General features: G+C 35.7%; 1 protein-coding gene and 1 long non-coding RNA gene across 3 annotated transcripts in view; one reads left to right on the forward strand and one right to left on the reverse strand.

Annotated features, from left to right (window-relative positions):
- The window catches only part of LOC137239250 (uncharacterized), a 443310-nt gene that overhangs the window by 132281 nt on the left and 291960 nt on the right, over positions 1-19069 (forward strand). The gene's annotated exons all lie outside the window — the stretch shown is intronic.
- LOC137239247 (putative uncharacterized protein DDB_G0293878) overlaps positions 1-19069 on the reverse strand; it is a 147929-nt gene that overhangs the window by 30005 nt on the left and 98855 nt on the right. The gene's annotated exons all lie outside the window — the stretch shown is intronic.

Consider the following 19069-nt stretch of genomic DNA (forward strand, 5'->3'; position numbering starts at 1 on the left):
GAGTGCCACCGCTGTCCATGCGTAACTGGTTGACTGACTTTGATAAAATATTGAATGGAATTCTACCGTATACCACTTTCGAATTATTGTAAGCATCATTTCGAAACTATTGTTATGCAATTTCGAGGCAATTTCAACATCAGTTCTGGATTAGTTTCGAAATCATTACGAAACTGTTGTCAAACCATTTTAGTATTGCTGCGAATCGTTTTGAAGCTTTTTTCGGTATAATTTGAGACTATTTCGTGACCAATTAGAAGCGATTTCAGGATAACTTCATACTTATTTTAGGTATAATGTCGAGAAAAATTCTGCATCAGTTTGAACTATTTTAAAATAATTTTAGAGTGGTACAGGATAATCATCATCATTAAGTTCCGCTTAACCGCCTTAGCGATGTATGCCGTTAGTACAGGATCACTTCTGTATTGTTGTAGGTATCATTTCAGTACAACTACTGGATCATTTCTAGAGCATATCCAGATCATTTTGGGACTTATATGGAATACTCACAATAGTTTCGATGTGATGTTTTAACAGCTTTAAAATGGTTTTGCAATAGTCTCGAAATGATTCACAAGTTGTTCCGAAATTATACTTAAATAATGCTAATGTGTTTTTGAAATTGTTACAAATTGGTCACGCAACAGTTTTAAAATTGTTTCGAAATAATCTCCAAATAATTTGAAAATAGTTCCGAAGTGTTTAAGAAATTTTTCCAAAACGGACCCGAAATAGTTTGGAAATAGCTTGGAAATAGTTCACAAGTGATCCTAAAATAGCCCAATTTGCATCGAAGTAGTTTCGAAATTATCCTTAAAACTGTTCCTGTAGTCATACCGAAATGTTCACGAAACAAAATAGGAATATAGGATAAAATGCTGTCCACCTTAACTATATTGTAATAGTAAATAATATTTGCCATATGTAAGCATTCGTCTACGAGCATATCATGGCAGGTCTCCGGCGCAACGCATTTTTTGTGTGCCAATTCATTATTTATATATCACACTTAAATTCGTCTATATTTACACCATTTACAAATAATTAAAGCAACATGAATTACTCGCACAATTGGGTTGACAGGTGTGTCGACCAAACATATCCTGACGTACTACATACCATGATATTTATGTACCAGGGATGACGATTTTCGGAATTTTTTTTGCTCTCGTGATTTTCGAAACCCATATGCTTCTTTTTCAATAAAAAAAAAAAATACAAATAAATAAGTTTGGCAAAAACACATCTTCAGCATGGAACATAATTTTATAAAGCAGGTATAACACCTAATGATTTTCTAAAAACTCGAAATGGAGTTTGAAGCGTAGGAGTGACACTTTCAAGTAGAATAACTATCTCAAAAAAATATTTGAATTGAGATGACCTCAAATCTACCCCCAAACCTTGTTTTTTTGCACTTTTATGTTTGAATATCTCAAAAACTTTAAATGCCTACACATGCCCGTTCACCACATCAAAACTTTTGAGAAAGCATAGTCCTGCTTCTGGTTATAAAAATTTTATATTTTTCGGTATGTGATTTGGCAAAAAGAGTGTTTTTTGCAATTTTAAATCCGAATATCTCGAAAACTTTAACCAATTTGTTATTGTTATGCTGGCTTTAAGTTAACAAATTTGGATAATCTGACCTCACATTTAGATTCTGTGAAATAAAAACCTTTAGAAAGTTGAATTGGCCGGTCAATAAAGACCTCACATAGGCTGAATTTGTCCATTGAGTTAAAACCTTTAAGACTTTTTTGCTCCCCAGTGTAAAGGCTTGTTTTGTTTTTAAAAGAGATATGTTTGTGGAAAAAAATTTAAATTATGTAAATGGTTAAATATCCATGCTATTTTCAACAAATATTTTCATAGGTAAATATAAGGGATGACGATCGCGTCAGCCCAATAGTCCCGGGATTTTTGACATCTAAAAAATACCGCTATCCCCAAATCATCATCCCTGATATGTACCTTTAAATGTAACAGTAATAACATTATTTATTACGAAACAACAAAGAACGAACACACACAACGTAAAATATACATCCCTTAAAATACAATACGTACAAAATCAGTGTCAGCTGTGTACTTTGATTTATAAAAACGAAATAATATGAAACAAGAAAGAGAAAATTTGTTGCTGAATAGATTTTGGCATGGGAAAATTTTTCGGTGCTAACCGTTGATAAATTGATTACTTATGTATAGTGGGATGAGAAAAAATGCTGGTGGAAATCAGGTGTGCTGGTAGAATATTAATTTGTATTAGCAACGGGTTGTTTGTAAGTTATATAAGTCAAAGAGATGCTTTCACTGAGAAAATTGAACATATTACCCACCCCCAGCGGATTAGGGGGCTTGGAATATACCCACGGTAGGTATGCCTGTTGTAAGAGGAGACTAAACTACCAAATTGATTCAATGGGTTATGTAGCGCAACCCTTTCAAGGGGTTGCCAGCGCAATATATAGCTTTTCCAACCCAATTGTCAACCTCATATAACCATGGCGAATCCTCTTTCTTTGACAGCCGAGCCTCTGGTGACCAAAACTTCCTCAGGGCAAAAGCCCAAAGACTTCGGGGAGTGTCCTTATCGCTACAAAAACAATATCAACATGAGATTACTCAAAAAGGCCTGAATTAAGATCATTCACAACTGTTATTTCTCTGCTGGGGGAGTATGTTTGAATAATGACTTAGAACTGTTTCTTTTCATGATATTTGAAAGATAATATTTTGATTCTGATGATTGTAATATGAGGAGAGTATCCTCACAACAACCAACCAGATTATTTAGTATGAAAAATTTTTCTTCTTCTTCTAAACAAAAGGTTAGTTATTATCCACGCATACCAAATCTCTTATATCTAGCATACGATGTGAATGTAAACTTTTCTACTATATTATTACTTAATGTAAGGCGCGATAACCTCCGGAGAGATTTTAGGCCGAGCTTCTCTTCCAATTTGCATCGTGCTCCCTTTAGTTTTTCCTACAAACTCGCGAGACGGGACCTACTCGGTTAATATCGACTCCGAACGGCATCTGTAAGGCACATGAGTTTTTACTGAGAAGCTTTTCATGGCAAAAACACAATCGGAGTGCATGCTAAACACTGCCGAGGGGCGACCTCTTTTACACAAATTGGCTTCTCATTGAAAAAACTTGTTCTAAAATTTTGATGTCGCTTTGCCCGGGGTGTTAAGCAAGGATCTTGGGTGTGGTAGGCGAAGCAAGCTACCATCACACCACGGCATCCGACGCTTCGTTTTAATTTACCCACAGATATTTTGCGTCATTTTATACCAAATACTATATCTCTTTATACAAAAAATTAGGACAATAACTCTAGCGCTAGGTGTAAAAAATGCATTACTAGACCGAAAACCTAGCAATTAACCAATCAAATATTTAATAACAGTAATTTACTGAACGCACTACATGATTAAGTCAGCAACCATTAAGTATTGCACAGCTGACTGAATGGCATTCAATGCGCTCAGCCGATGGTAACGCATGATTAAAATCACATTATTGTTATTTGCCTATAGGCTTTGTATGTATTTGTATACCCCTGCATTTAAATATTGTTTGTCTATAGCTATAAATACTTTTTGTTTTACCTACCGTTAGCATTCGACTCATAAATATATTTGGCGCCATTTTTTCCTCCAAAGAAGCTTTAATTATTTTTATCACTTAAATGTTGGGAAGATTTGCACGGTTTATTTGCGTAATCTTAACAATCTTTGTTTTTATATTTATTTACCGTTGCATTTTAAAAGTAATAAAAGTTTTTCAGCCAAATATAAAACACAATAAAGCACAATTTTTTTTTTCAAATATACATAATTGTTAAATAGAAACAATTTGCTTTTGGCAAACGAACAATTGACGTCAGTGGCATTGAACTGACAAAAATGATGTGGCGCGTGGCATGCGGGGTTTTAAACAAAATTAGTGAATATATGATGTAAATTGTTTTAATTTTTCTTTGGTTTAAAGCGCAGTTATATGCAATATATTATGTGAATAGACTTGGTTAATAAGTATACAAAAAAAAAAAAAAATGGTAAAGGTCCTCCCTTAAGTTTGAAACTCATGTTGAGTACGGTGTGCAAATTCTATCTTGCTAAAAATCGTGTTATTTCTTTCATTTTTCATACTAACTTATACCTTTTCTTTGACATATCAGATCTAAAATTAATATGCTGTTATTTAACTTTTAGCATCTACTTATTTGCTACTAGGGCGGCCAACTTTAAGTAATGTCAAACCCGAAGATCTGGGCTTCGGTATAAGACCAAACGATATTTTAGTCCCTTTTCATAGGTATATTTCCAGCTTTAGGTGAGAATTATTTCATAAGTGGATTAAACACCATTGAAATACCGTCAAATTTTTCAATCGTATTTAGTATCTAAAACAGCAGCAATAGGCGGTTGAGTGTTGCTATTAAAAACGAAAAAGGTAAAATACAAAGTTTTTAGGATTCGTACATTTTACTTAAATAAATAAATAAACTTCATAGTAGGTGCAAGTATTAAATTTTGAATAATCACGCCTCTAGAGCCGGGTATTATCGTCCATTACCCGGAGACCGGAGAACCCATATTTACTACTAATGTCCGCGGTCTGTTACAACTTTGTTTTGGACAAACTAACATAGACATGTTGCCACGTAATGCGACGTAAGTATGTAGATCAGATGAGCATCGAATCTTAGCACCAGCCTCAGCCAAGTTCCACGCATTTCCGTGCTTACTGGTTAGCTTACAGTAAGCATCTTCAGTCGGGCTACTTTCATAAGGAGTTAGTACAATTCGTATCCGGCAAGGATTGCCTGCGACAAGTGTTATTGTGCTTACAACAACAGTTTATAACAATAAAAATTAAGTCTTTAATACCAGCTCAGGAAACCTTATCTACCCTGAACAAAACGAAAAACCAGGTCTAACCGCAGTACATACTAGCTTGACGGCTCTGGCAAGACCGCATCCGCCTAGTCATCTATAGTAATCAGCTCCACAAAAGTGAACAATTTCCAAATAGTAACCAGTTCCAAAAAAGAACATTTTTCAAAATAGAAACCGGTTTCCCAAAAAGCAACCGGTTCCAAAAAAAAGCTGGTTCGGAAAAGGTAACCGGTTCTAAAAAGTAACATGATTCGATAAAAGCACAAACAACGTAAAGAGTACAATAATGTGACTGAGTCAAATTAATTTGTAAGTAGTACTCCATTTGTAAGCAACCCCTTTTTTGTTTGCGTCCTGTTGAAGGACCTCCTTTGCGCAGAATTCTGATGAGCGACTGGTTTTTGTTTGCTTTGGCTTGGTTGGAGCCTATTAACTCTTTCAACGACTTCATATCCCGAGGTGAGAAAGTCGTACATTTGTGACCATGAGGGTAAATCTCTTCGCGAAGAGAGAGATTATTCCCGAAGTGACAGGGTTGTTTCGGGGAGCTTTGATGAACAAATGTACACCAGAATCGGATCCCAACTGTCTCCCTGTGAGTGAAGGGCTGATAGGCAGTTGTTGATTTTATTTTGCAATCTCTTTAGTTGCTCACTGTTTTCGGAATGAATAGTGGCAAGAGTCAGTAAGGATTTGATCTAGTTGTCAACAAGGATACGCTTGTTTTCGTATCGGGACCGTAAAGCTTCCCAGGCAAGGTCAAAGTTATCATCGCTGAACGGATATTGTTTGAAATAATCGAGATAGTGAGAAGCATGCATCTATATTGGGTTGCAGGGCATATGAAAATAGAAAGGAATGAATGCTTCTAGTATTTGCCAAGAGCACGCAGTCAATTTATAACATACATAGGTCCTGGTTTTTGATAAAGTTCTTCATCGTTTGATAGTGGCAATCACGCACCGGCCAGTACAATCTTACCTAACCTAACTCCGGCTGTTTTAGTAATAAAACAAACATTTAGTGTTTTTTCATAGCTACGCGTTTCGACGCAATAGCGCCATCCTCAGTCTATTCTGTTTTTATTAACAATAAACATGAAAAACAGCAACTAGTCACAAACACACTCAATTACAATATTATTTTTTCTCAATATAATTTTTTTTCCATTGCATATTGACTCACCATGTAATGGTATTTACAAAACTATAAAGCTAAACCCGCAAGTTTCTCTTACTTCGTATATGATTTTTTTAAATCACACAAGCATTAATAAATTTTTTCATGTTTATTGTTAATAAAAACAGAATACCCTGAGGATGACGCTGTTGCGCCGAAACGCGTAGGTATGAAAAAACAATAAATTTTTGTTGTATTACCAAAACGGCCGAAGCAGCTCTCTATGCAACAGGCAAATTAAAAAGAAATGTGGCACAATTGCGCACTTCATAACCTAACTCCCTTTGCCGCTTCAGGCTAATTTTATATTTTTTGCAAAAAAAATATTTGGCTTTGGTTTACTTCATTATTTTATTAAACAAATTTTTGTAACTTTGTAAAAAAAAATTTACAGTAGATAAAGCATAAAACAAGAATTTTAAACGTTAGATTTGCTTTAAAGAGTTTAACGCTTCTTTCTTTTGAACAAAGATCTAAAAAAATTTGGATTATTGGTTAAATCTTTAAACATTAAATTTAATACACTCTTTTTGTTTTACGAAATGCGCTTTTCTTTTTCCATACTTTATAATTTTAAAAATTTCGAGTTTCGAGTTAAATTTTTATAATTTTAACTAATTACACATTCACTCCACTTAAACGCTAGCAACCGGTCGCCTTTAATGTAAAACTGCAAATAAAATTTTTTATTCTTTCAAACATTCCTCTACTGCCAATTTGGTCATTTATTATGATCTTCATGCAGCAGCAGGTAACTTCATGATAGTCAAAATCCATACACGGCATTGGCTCTTTGCATGTGTGATGAGCATTTACATGTATGTATGTGTTTCGATATCAGCATGCTTCTCAATAAGAACGAATTCTAAGCACACTCACACATGTTTTAAAGTGTTCGGTGGTGTGGCGCACATATGTCTACACCGGAAGCACTAATCACTTAAAAAGGCAATATGACAATAACTATAAAAATTAAAATAACAACAATGATGCTTATTGTCAGTCAAAGTGGCATTTTGCGACTACGCAAAAGAATGTATGGCAGCATCTCAACAAAATGAAAAAGAGAAATAAGAATAAAAAAATTAAAAAGGATGATTATTGTTAAAAATGTGTATTTTTGTTGCTGTTTTTCGTATACGTGCGAGTGCTGTGATTTTTTTGTTGGACACCCACAGTTTTGGCGCATATGCCAAATTAAATAAATATAAATATATTTAATACATAAAAAAGCATATGCCACAAGTATTGTGAACAAAAACAAAAAATATGAAAAAATAAAAAAGAGTTTCGTGGAATCCATGACATAACCCAAGTTTCAAAGTATTTTTTTCTTGTATTTCTTTACTTATCCTACTATTTGATCCTATTTTTGGAAAATGCAGGATTGCATCAATTGTTGTTAAATAATTTTCAAGTGATATTACTACAATAATTTGAAATAGAAGGCTTTTTGGCCCCAAAATATGAACAGCTATATTTGGAGCGTAATGGGGGCATGGCTATAGTGCCGCTGAAGCTCCGCGGCTATCCGCAATCTCAAATCTTGCATCCTCCTTCCGCCAACATGAGTACTCTGGATGTTAGATGCGGTAATCAACACGTGTGGTACCTAGCAACACTGATGAAAGTGAGAGAGCTTAGCATACCCGGCTTAAAGGCTTACCAAACTTTGCTGAATCATTACCGTATAAGCACTCCCCAGAGATATAGGGGATTTTAACTGGTACTTCTAGCCCGTCTTTGTCGAAAACAATTTTTTGGCACCTCCAACATTACGGTCGAAGGATTTTACCTTTTACCAGAAGTATACCTTATCTTATCCTGCAGGAGTTCTGTTGTTGATCAAGTGACTCGTTATATAAATGTTTGCGTTGGGATCGGGTAAAAACGTAAAAAATACTTCCACTGAAAAAAATTGTACTGCCTTGGAGGAGAAATCGCATTCTGAGGACGACTATGTTTCGAAAACTATTATTTGAGAGCATATCTATAAAGTGTTCAGGTCAGTTTTAAAGAGAATCTCACTTCCGGATAGTTGAGCTGCAAGGCTGACATCACTGCGTTACATAAAATTACGAGGACGATACAATGCAACATCAACTATAGAAGGCAAACGGTTTTGGTTTTAACATCTGACAACGGTTTGAGGTAGATCGACTTCGCCGCAGATCGAAATGTGGTCATTTTGAGTATCAGATTCAGCATGAAAGGATCCACCAAGCTTTTGGTCATATCGCGAAATATAGAGCCAAATATGAAGCGACGAAAATTTACGCGAAGATGATCATAGAATAATAGACGCCCATTTTCCATTCGGCTGTACCACGTATTTACTGAGAATCATTTTCGACCTCATGATACTGCCACTGGGGCCATTATAGGGTTCAAGTGAGTCGGAGACGATAGATATGGCGGGTGCTGGAGCGGAAACGTATGCTGTGTGCGAGCATTTTAGTTACACTGAGAAGAAAGAAATACAGCCAATTGGCAGAATGAAATGTAAGACCGTAAGGCGTGGCTGGGTGAAGCTTCACATGCTATCTGATAGGAAGAATGCTGAAGAACATGTGGTCGATAGAAAAGCAATGTACACGTGATAACTGTGGACTAAATAGAAAAAGAAGAATATCTTTCATTTTATTTACAGTTACAGTTACACTTACAGTTACGAGAATGGTTAAAGTATAAGATGGTGGTAAAGGCTAAGATAACAGCGTTTAGTACGGTTTGGGCATACTGATATGGTTAGAACTGCGCTTATGGTTTTAACTTCAGCTAGGGTTAGAGTGATTGTGATCCTTACAGTTATAGCTGGGGTTACGATAATTTTTACGTTACAATGACGGTTTTTATTACAGTACAAGCATCGATAATAATATGAATGCGCTTACGAGTAAGACTATGGTTACAGTGCCTTTTTCGGTAACTGTTATAGTTACTGTTCCAGTGGTGATAATGGTTACGATAATTGTTTTGGTTAGGTTTAAGGTAATGTTTACGGCTACCACTACATTTACGCTAACGGTTTTATTTATATTAAGGATTATGTCTACGTCCTACGGTCAAGTTACGTTTTAGTTACCAGTTACTGTTAAGTTTGGGGTTACGGTTACATTTACGATTATGATTACAATTACAGTTTGTTAAAAATATTTTTTTAAGTGGAATTGTTCAATAGTATTTGTTATCTTTGCATCCGCTTCTCTTATCATATACCCTTATGTTTACGTATCAGATTTCAACATCCTCATTGGAAACCCCTATACTTGTTACTAAATTTTACCTAGACAACTTTCAACAAAATAAATTCTTGAATACCTTTTTTTTGTCAAAACTATTTACCTCTACGCAATACTTTGTAGTGATATATAAAAATATTTCTACAAAAAATTGTGCTTTTCTGGTCACCGCCTCTTTGGATCGCAAATAACTTTATCCATATATGGGAATTCCTAGCCATTTAAGTCGTCTAAATAACAATTGTCGCAATCACTTAGCAAAATCCACACACACATACATACGTCTAGTATATAATGCAATTTTGTGCTGCAATTAAGTTTTCATATACATATTTGTTTTATATACATTTTAAAGTAACAATCTTTTTTTGTTGTTACCTAAACAAGTTACCGTATTTGGGAGTACTCTACGACCAATCTATTGTTGCGCCTGCTGTATTGTAGAGTGTCGTGAAATTGAAATATGCGCATACCAGGCATAATGTAGCTTTTTTTACTAATAAGTGTGTATGAATTATATTTCAGATGAGGTTTTTTTTAAGCAAAAAATTTAATATGCGAGCATTGTGGCTTATTAATTATTTCTGTTTTTGGGGATTTTCGAAGCAAAATTTTCATGTTTTTTTTTATGTATTTGGCTTAGATGCTGATGATCAACAATTTGTACAAGAAAACAATACTTGCGGTAAAGGAATTTGAAAAATATAAAACAGGATATCAATTATATATAAAGTTTGTGTATGTATGTATAAACGTACATGCATATGTATGCATCTACAAGAAAAAAAGAAAAAAAACAAAATACAGCACTAAGCGCGAAACCAATTGGTATTCTTATTGTTCCTTTGACTTTTGCTTATAATGCATGGGAACCAGTTCCATATTTTGCAAAACACAAATTCCCATATAAATTTTAAGGGATATGAAGAAGCATAAATGGGAATTTATGTATGTGCGTTAGTATTTCTATCGCACATTCGGGTTCACAATGTGATACACTACCAAATAAATTCATTTCAATAAAAAAAAAAAACAGCCGCCAAAGGAAAATGTATATGTATTTATGTCTATGATTGTATGTATTTATATATATTAGGGTATGCAATTTATGGTGCGACTTTTCATTATACCAGAAAGATATAAAAAGATATACACATAGGTATAAACAATTGTTGGCGTGATTTGTCGACTAATAAATCCGCAAGATTGTGGTTTTGAATCCAGCTCAAGGCCTTGCCAGTAATTTTTGTAATTATTATTTAGTTGCGGCCATTAAATAAACACGAAGTAGAAAAGACGCACCCTAATATAAATAGAAATAATCTTGGCTGCATAATGCACTTGACCTTAGTTTTGGTTATGAGAATGAATATCCTGCTGGCAAAAATGGTAAGAATGGTATGGAGGCTCAAGCTGGAATAGAATTTTACAATAGCTGTGTGTTTTTTTAAACGGTTTTATTTAGGTTGACTTGACAGGCTGCACGGCTAGCGCGAATTATGTAATTAAAATTTAAGTAACTTCCCGATAAGCTTGAAACTTGGAATATAGTTCAGAACCCGATGACAATGCAATAATAAGAAAAAATCACCGCTAGGTGGCGCATGGATGAAGATATTCACAAAAATTTGTGGTATTTGTGGTCCGATTTGGCTCATATTTGGAACACATATTACATACAAGAATAGACAGCGACCTATGAAAAAAAATCGGCGCTAGGTGGCGCATTGATCGAGATATTCACAAAAATCGTATTTGTGGTCCGATTTGGCTCATATTTGGAAATCATATTTGATATACAGAAATAGAAACCGCTTTAGTAAAAAAATTCAAGCTGGGTGTCGCAAAAATTGATTTGGCTCTTTGAACAAATATTTTATACAGTCCGGTAGAAGTGACATCAAAATACTTTGGAGCACATAAGTTCAAATTTTGTTTGTGAAATTTCAATATAATAAAATAAATAAAAAAAAATTTTAAGTTAACCGGTTTTATTGAAAGCCATACTTACATTAAGTACTAATAATACAAAGAGATAGAAACTAATTAGTTAGGTCCTAGGTACTAGTCATCACAGTCCTCATCAATCGAGGGCGTTGATCCGACAATTAAATAAAAGCGTTGGGCGCGTGAAATTTCTGAAAATGTGAGGCGTAGCATAACCTGATTAAGGTTCAGTTGGTCTTACTTACGACTATCAATAGAAATTTGACGCGTCCAACGCTTTTATTTAATTGTCTGATCAACGCCCTAGATTGATGAGGAGTGTGATGACTAGTACCTAGGACCTACCTAATTATTTTCTATCTTTTAGTATAAGTATTGTTTTCAATAAAACCGTTTAACTTAAAATTTTTTTTTTTTATTATTTTATTACATGTATATACATATGCACTTGAACTTTATATGGACTGCTAAGTGTGTAACTTTAAACTTATGAAATGGGTGCGCAGAAAATTAGTACTACTAAATTTCAGTATACATTATACTCAGTTGCAACTGAAATGTGTCGCTCAATTTTTTCTCTATAGTATTCCCCACTTCTATGGCCGAAAAAGTTGTGCACCGATTCAGCTGTAGGTTATATACTATGACCAACAGAGGCGCTTGTTTCCGCTATACAGTACAACCCGTTTTATAGCGAATTATTTACCAATGCCGCGAGTCTTCAATAATTGCCGCTAGATGGGGCACCTAAACATTATCTAAGTGATGGTAAGCGTTTTTTTTACCCATAAATGTAGATGTATTTACAGATTTATTGTTGAAAAGGCACATATAGTTTCTGAATCTACGGGTCATACAGTATTGGGCGCTTTCCTACTATTTTTCGCATTTTATCGCTTCTTTTTGGGGGAAATCGACGAATTTGTTGCAAAAATCGACGAATATTTTACTTTTCCATATTGCAAATTCAATTTTTAAATAGCCCAAAATATTTTCCAACAAAAATAATAATAAAAACTTCTAAAAAAAAAATTTTCCTAACAAAATTAGGGATGCTCGAAATTCATTTCATACCTATGGTCCCATGGACAAGATTACTCAGTATGACCCATAGATTCAGAAACTGGATGTGCACCTGAAGTTTTTTCCCCATACAATTTGACTCGCCCTAATATACGTGTAAAAAAACAAAAACACCGCTTATATGCGCATTAGGGTAGAGTGATACCCTATGTATTTTTGTTTTTTTTTTGTAATGGCCTATCAATGAAAATTTGTCTTTATAAAAGTTTACCAAAACCACCAAATATTATCTTCGTAGGATGGCGTTTTGAGGTGCCCCAGCCCCAAGAAATTGACCAAAATAATCGCGATATTATATATTATATTATAACTAAAAACGACAAATTTTAAATGGTGTTTTACAGCTTTTTTTGATAATAGTATGTTTGTAATCAAGTGTATAAGTAAGAAATTTACAGGCACGCAGTAGGCCATGAAAATCAGCAGGCTTTGAAATCAATGAGTACAATAACAACAAGCGAAAGTAAATCAATACAAAAAAATTGTACCTGCCTTCTTTTTCAAAGTTTAGTTGCATTGGGGCACCTCTAAACATACGATGAGTGAAATAAAAATGTTCAACCTTATTTCTAGTCTAGAAAGGAAACTTTCTGGAGGTCAGCCAAATGCGATTTCGAAAAAAAAAATTCACTCCACCCTAATGTACATACCCTGCTGCCAATATGGGAGACAGTCATTACACTTCTGAGCTGCTGTGACGTATATATGTATACTGTCCAGAGTATATATTTGAACCGTACTCGCTGATGAGAATATTTTCAGCGACTTGGGCCCACGTTGGGTGCCTTTATCGTTTATATGTAAATCATAAAAGGCACACAAGTTATTAGTTTCTAAAAGGATTCAGCATATAAAGAATCAAAAGCTAAAGTTGATTGCATATTAAATGTTTTTTATAAAAACATGAAAATAAATGAGAATGTGAAGGTAAGCATAAAGTTATAAAGTTGGCTTTATTGACGGCTTAATCTTCAAGTTTAATTGCCTGCCAATCACCTTCCGGATTCTAGGCCGGCTCGGTAACTAAAAGATTTACGGTAACGGTTTTCCTCTATATTCAGTATAAAACTGCTGAGCTAGCTTTTTCGGAAAAGACATCGCTTTAACATCTGTCGGCAGTTTAATCGCCAACCACAGAGTTGACCGAGCTAGTCGTCTTTGTAGACGATGTGCGGTTGTGAATTGGTGCATTAGTGACAACTAAAATTTGACAGGCAGACTACCTAACCCTTGCCTATGAGTCGACAGGGATCTTAGAACCACAAAAGAGGTAGGAGTTCGACGCAAAGGTGTGGCAATGGCGGAATGAACGATACACGGTGCGCATTTCGTCGAAACTCATCCGGTAATAAGCGCATTCTGAAAACTGCTGGATCACTGCATCATTCACGACTTCATCGGGTTCTCAATCAAAAAGGAAATGAAAGAAAAGAATGAAACCGTTTGTGCATATACCGGCAGTCATGTTTATTAGGTTTGGGAGTTAAACAGTAAACAAGAGTTGCTCATGATCAACTTAGCAGTAAAGGTGTATAACCAAGCGCTCAGGGTCAAAGTTTTAAACACCAAATGCAAGTCTTTCGATGTACGTTCTGACATGGTACTACGCTTTGATAACGCAGGCATATAAATTAAGTCTGGTCAGTGACAATATATGTAGAAAATGCGGGCTGCTGGAACAGTATTAAAGCTCTAGGAGGGGACCGCTCTGAGACCTCGAAGAAGCAAGTAAGGCACGGCTTAAAAGGCTTCTAGTATGTGCAAAGATGGCAGAGTTATTTCTTAACATAAATCTCTTTCTTTTACAAGAGTGATCAGATTGGTCGTCGAGAAAGCTTCTGGTAACTACTCTGTGGACAGAATAGTAAATCACAATGGTTGGGCGTAGATCTCGTACTGCAAGTTTTGCTGCCATCGCTGCAAACGCGGTTTTTTCTAAGCTAAGTTTTGTTCTTGCCTCTTCTGTTTTTTAAACAACTTGAATAGTTTTCCTAATAAAATAACTTTTTCTTGCCTATTAAAATATGATTCACTTGCATAGAATGCCGTTATAATTAGCGGTTCCTCAACAGCATTAATAGGAAAAGCCAGTGAACTTAAAGGGAGTTACTCGCAAAACTCTGCCGCACCGTTACAAATGCTACTAAACATTTTCCGCTTCAATTGCCAAGTAGCAGCCCAAGTTATTTGCGCAATTAATTTAAATAAAAAACAAGTAAGGACGGGACTTCATACCTTTCATGAATGGGGCTGAACAGTAAATTTATCCCGTTCGTAAGCTCCAAATAATCGGATGTATAAGATAAGAAATATATAGTGAACAGATGTACATACCTAAACGATTTTTAAGATAAATATAAAATAAAAAATCGCAAAAACCCCCTTATCTGAACAATCGGTTGTATCGGATATATATTATATATAGCTCCGATCGAAATGATTTTTTCAGGAAATCTTCTATGATATATTAGAATATATATCACCGAGTTTCATTTTTATACTTTCTAAATTTCGGCAGGATTGACCAAAATCGTCTTATATGAACTATGGGAGATATATGTTATAGTGGTCCGATCCTACCGGATCCGACAAATGTCTAATATAATACAAAAATACACCCTTGTGCTAAATTTCATTGATATCTCAAAATTTGAGGACTAGTTTGCGTTCAAACAGACAGACGGACAGACGAACGGACGGACGGACGGACAGACGAACAGACGGACATGGCTATATCAACTCAGTTCTTCGCCCTGATCAATTCGGTATACTTAATGGTCAGTCTATCTTCTATATTTCTCAACGTTACAAACATCGGACAAAAGTTAATATACCATTTCATGTTCATGAAAGGTATAAAAATTAAAACAAAATGTCAGTGAAAGCAAATGTTGGAAGTAGAAGAGGGAGCTAATGGACTAAGAAATAAAAGCTATGAAATATTTGCAAGCTAAAGAAGGAAAGGAAGGTGCGTAGATAATAAGAATCTATGGGTCATAAACTACTTAGTTAAGATTTCTCGAGTTTAAACCTTAAAATTTCATAAGCGTTAAGCTTTGCATTCACGCAAAATGTGAAAAAATATTTCATATGGTAATATATTTACTAAGCCGCTAGGCGTTCTACATATTTAGATGCTAAACAAATTATATACCTAAATATTTACTAAGTTCAGCTATAATCTTAGTTCATTGACCTTTGAGTTAAGACTGCAAAAGGCGCAAAAATTTATTTATTTCTAAAGCACATTCACCTGACACAATTCTCACAATCAAGCGCTCACATCTGGGCACTTGACTTAAGACTGCAAAAAACGTTCATATTTACTTTTATACTCATATCATGACAATATTACAAAAACAAAAGCAAAAATAAACCGGAAAAAAGTTTCCACTTCACAGCCATAAGAATGTTGCTCGTTTAAAACTTAACGCCAAGAAACAAGTCACTTAGCGACTTATGAAAGGGTGAAGGGTGCATTTGAAGTGTGTAGTTTTGTTAGGTAAATACATGAGCACTTACAGCTGGAAGCTTGAATTTGTCAGTATGTAAAGCAAAGGCTAGTCACTCACTGCGCATGATTACATTATGAAAATTTAGGCGGTCTTATGGAAGTACTAGTGCAACTTGACGAGAGAGTGGTGAGTGTTAGTGCGGGTGTGTAGGGTAAGTTATATGCAGAAAAACTCTTCGCTAACGAATGAAAGAAACAAACACATTTAAGTAAGCGCAATGATAAAAATACACCCGGAGGACATTGTTTGTGAAGGCAGGTGCAGCCCAGGCTGTAGTCAGGCTTCAAGACGCAGGATTTAGACTCAGTGACAATGGGCACTCCAGAATTCTTACTAGCTTCGACAGATTACTGTGCGACATGTTAAGACCCGGCGAGTAACACATTCAGGCAGAGGTCTTGTGAAGCTGGTTACGGATGCGCGTAAGCTGATTGAAAAGGTAGGAGTGTGTGTATTGTTTCAGGAACTTGAAGTCAGCCGAAAGTTTAGGCTGCCTGACCATTGCAGTGTCTTCAAGATGTGGTCTACGGGATGCTTCAAGGTTGACCGTAGTCGATGAGTGCCTGAAATCGCTCGCGGTGACAGCAAAGCTACTTTACAAAAAATATTATTTGGGTGTCACGGTCGACTTTCCTAGCAACTGTTACGCGTATCTTTTAGCCCGAGCTGCTACGTGCGAACTGGAAGTGAACGCCAACGAGGACTTGGGTACACCGAGTGCCACTGGCAATTTGCTTCTAAAAAGGTGGGCTAAGCAAGTTTCGACACCTCTTGCAGTTTTCGAACCAGTTCATGAATGTAACATCGAAACCAAGAAGAAATAAAGAACGATGTGCCTTAGCGTAGTGTCCTAACTCGACTTTTGTTTAAGTTTTACTTATCGAAGCTCTATTCATCAACCGAAGGAGTAAACATTGCTTCTTACGCAGATGAATGCACGATAATGGCAACAGATCCTGCCCCTGACATTCATGAGCTATGCTGCAAAATTGTTACGCCATCTATCTAGTGTTTCCAATTTTTTACCTCGCGTCACTTGGCACCTTGGCACGGCGTGGACGGCGGTAATGTCGGAAATATTGGATATCCATGTCGATGGCATTACGCTACCAAAAATATTGGCTGTGACGTACGATGATGGCCTATTATTTTGGCGAGCATATATCCGGTATTGTGACTAACTTTGAGAGACATCTACACAGTTTGTGCTAAATATTCATAAACCTGGGCATCCCAACATGCATCTGAATGAAGAAGCCCCACTGCTTAGGCGCATGGGAGCCACCTCTGCTAGTTATGTAAAAAATCCGCCACATACGAACTCAGCCATTTGATGATAATGATGCGTATCAACTGGCCCTCATCCGCGATGAGTCGAAAAAGTTCTATGCCGAAAAATGCACGGCGATGCCAGATACTCGCAGTTGAGGAAAGCAGACTCGGCAGGGAGACGCGCGTAATTCTGGCACAACTTCGATCTAACCTAACCTAACCTAATCCATGTCCTGCATGTAACGTGTTACCAAGTGCGACGAACCATATTTTTAACTGCATTATGGAACAAACGCCTCTAACATGCACGTCTCTTTGGTCCAAATCTACTGAAACTGTTTGTTTCCTTGGACTTCCATTAGAGGATAGTGATGAAAATTTGTGAGTGGACGAACCTATTAGAACGGGCGAAGCACTGCTACGAGAAGAAGAAGATAGGACGTTTCTGAAATATTCTCAGATGGAGCTATACATACCATAAAGCTCACGATTATCTAGAACTGAAAATTTACGAATATTCGTCCCCTTAAATCTTGAATCTTAACGAGAATGAACTGAGATAAGATGAAAATTGTATGACGTAAGTTTCAACCGCCTAGTATTGCTTCCAAAGGAAGTAGTTATGAACTAGTTAACTGATAGCTGTCACAGTATTTTTAGCATATCTTGTATGTACATAAATATCTATTGCTAAGTGCTGACAATTAGTTGCGCCAAGTAAATTTTAACTTTATTATTTGCTTTTTGCAGTAGCTGCTGTTGTAAAAAGTGCACTTCTTCTGTTGTTGTTGCTTTATAAACTTTAATGGTAAATGCAAAACAAGAGACAAGATTATTTACTTTTAAATACAAACATATTTGTATGGACTACTTATTATTTAAATATTGCTTATGCAAATACACCTTCTTATATGTATTTTTTTTTTTTTGTACGAGGAGGAAGCATCGAAAGCCTCAGAGTCAGTGTGGGACTTTAACCGCACTAAACCTCCTACCGTCTGAGTACCATTTACCCCCCGGTACTACCATCAAGTATTCCTTCGGGTATGTATGTATACATATATGCGAATGTAGGTGTAGGTGTAGTGGTGGTGTAAATATGCAATACTACTGCACTTTTATACAAAACGGAGACAGAATGTCGCACAAAAGTCGTCACTGCATGAAAGTGATTAAATATTTACGTATTTTTGATGCGCTGCTCTGGTTGGTTCGACGGTTGCATGTGGCAACTTTTGCATTTGTCTGTTAAATGTTCGCATGTCATGCGAAATCAATGTTACGTACTTACGTAGCTACTTGCATGGCATATTGCAAACGGTAGCGTAAATAGAGAGTTGTAGCTGAATTAATTATTTAAAAGGGTAAATGGTTTATATCAGGCATGCTTAACCAACGAACCGATATCATTTCGTTAAGATAATTAACGTTAATAAACGAAACAAAGTCATTTCGTTTCGTTTATTAACGTTAATAACGTCAAATTAACGAAATGATTTTGTTTCGTTTTCTGCCACATCAAAACGAAATCAAATCGTTTATGTTGATTATTAATTTCAAACTATGCTGGCAAAGCTGATTGATGGCGGAGTCATTAAAGGTGAAAGCATTAGCCAAGCTGATTGCAACTTTTCTCATGAATTTTGACAGTACGAACATTCCTCAGAGTATTTTTGACATTACCACCAACGAATTACACAAACAAATTACATGCAGTTTGTGTGTGTATGTCCGCTCGCTGTTACCACCTTACGGCTTCACCATGGCTATAGCATTGCCAGCACAATTCAAACATAAAGTATCACGTTTTTGTTAACGTTTTTAACGATAACGAAAGCTTTTCGTTTCGGTTAAAAACGAGATACAATTTATTTTGATAATTTCTTTATCGATAATATTTCGAAGTGTT

The sequence above is a fragment of the Eurosta solidaginis genome, chromosome 2, assembly GCF_040869045.1.
Source record: "Eurosta solidaginis isolate ZX-2024a chromosome 2, ASM4086904v1, whole genome shotgun sequence".
Lineage (NCBI taxonomy): Eukaryota > Metazoa > Arthropoda > Insecta > Diptera > Tephritidae > Eurosta > Eurosta solidaginis.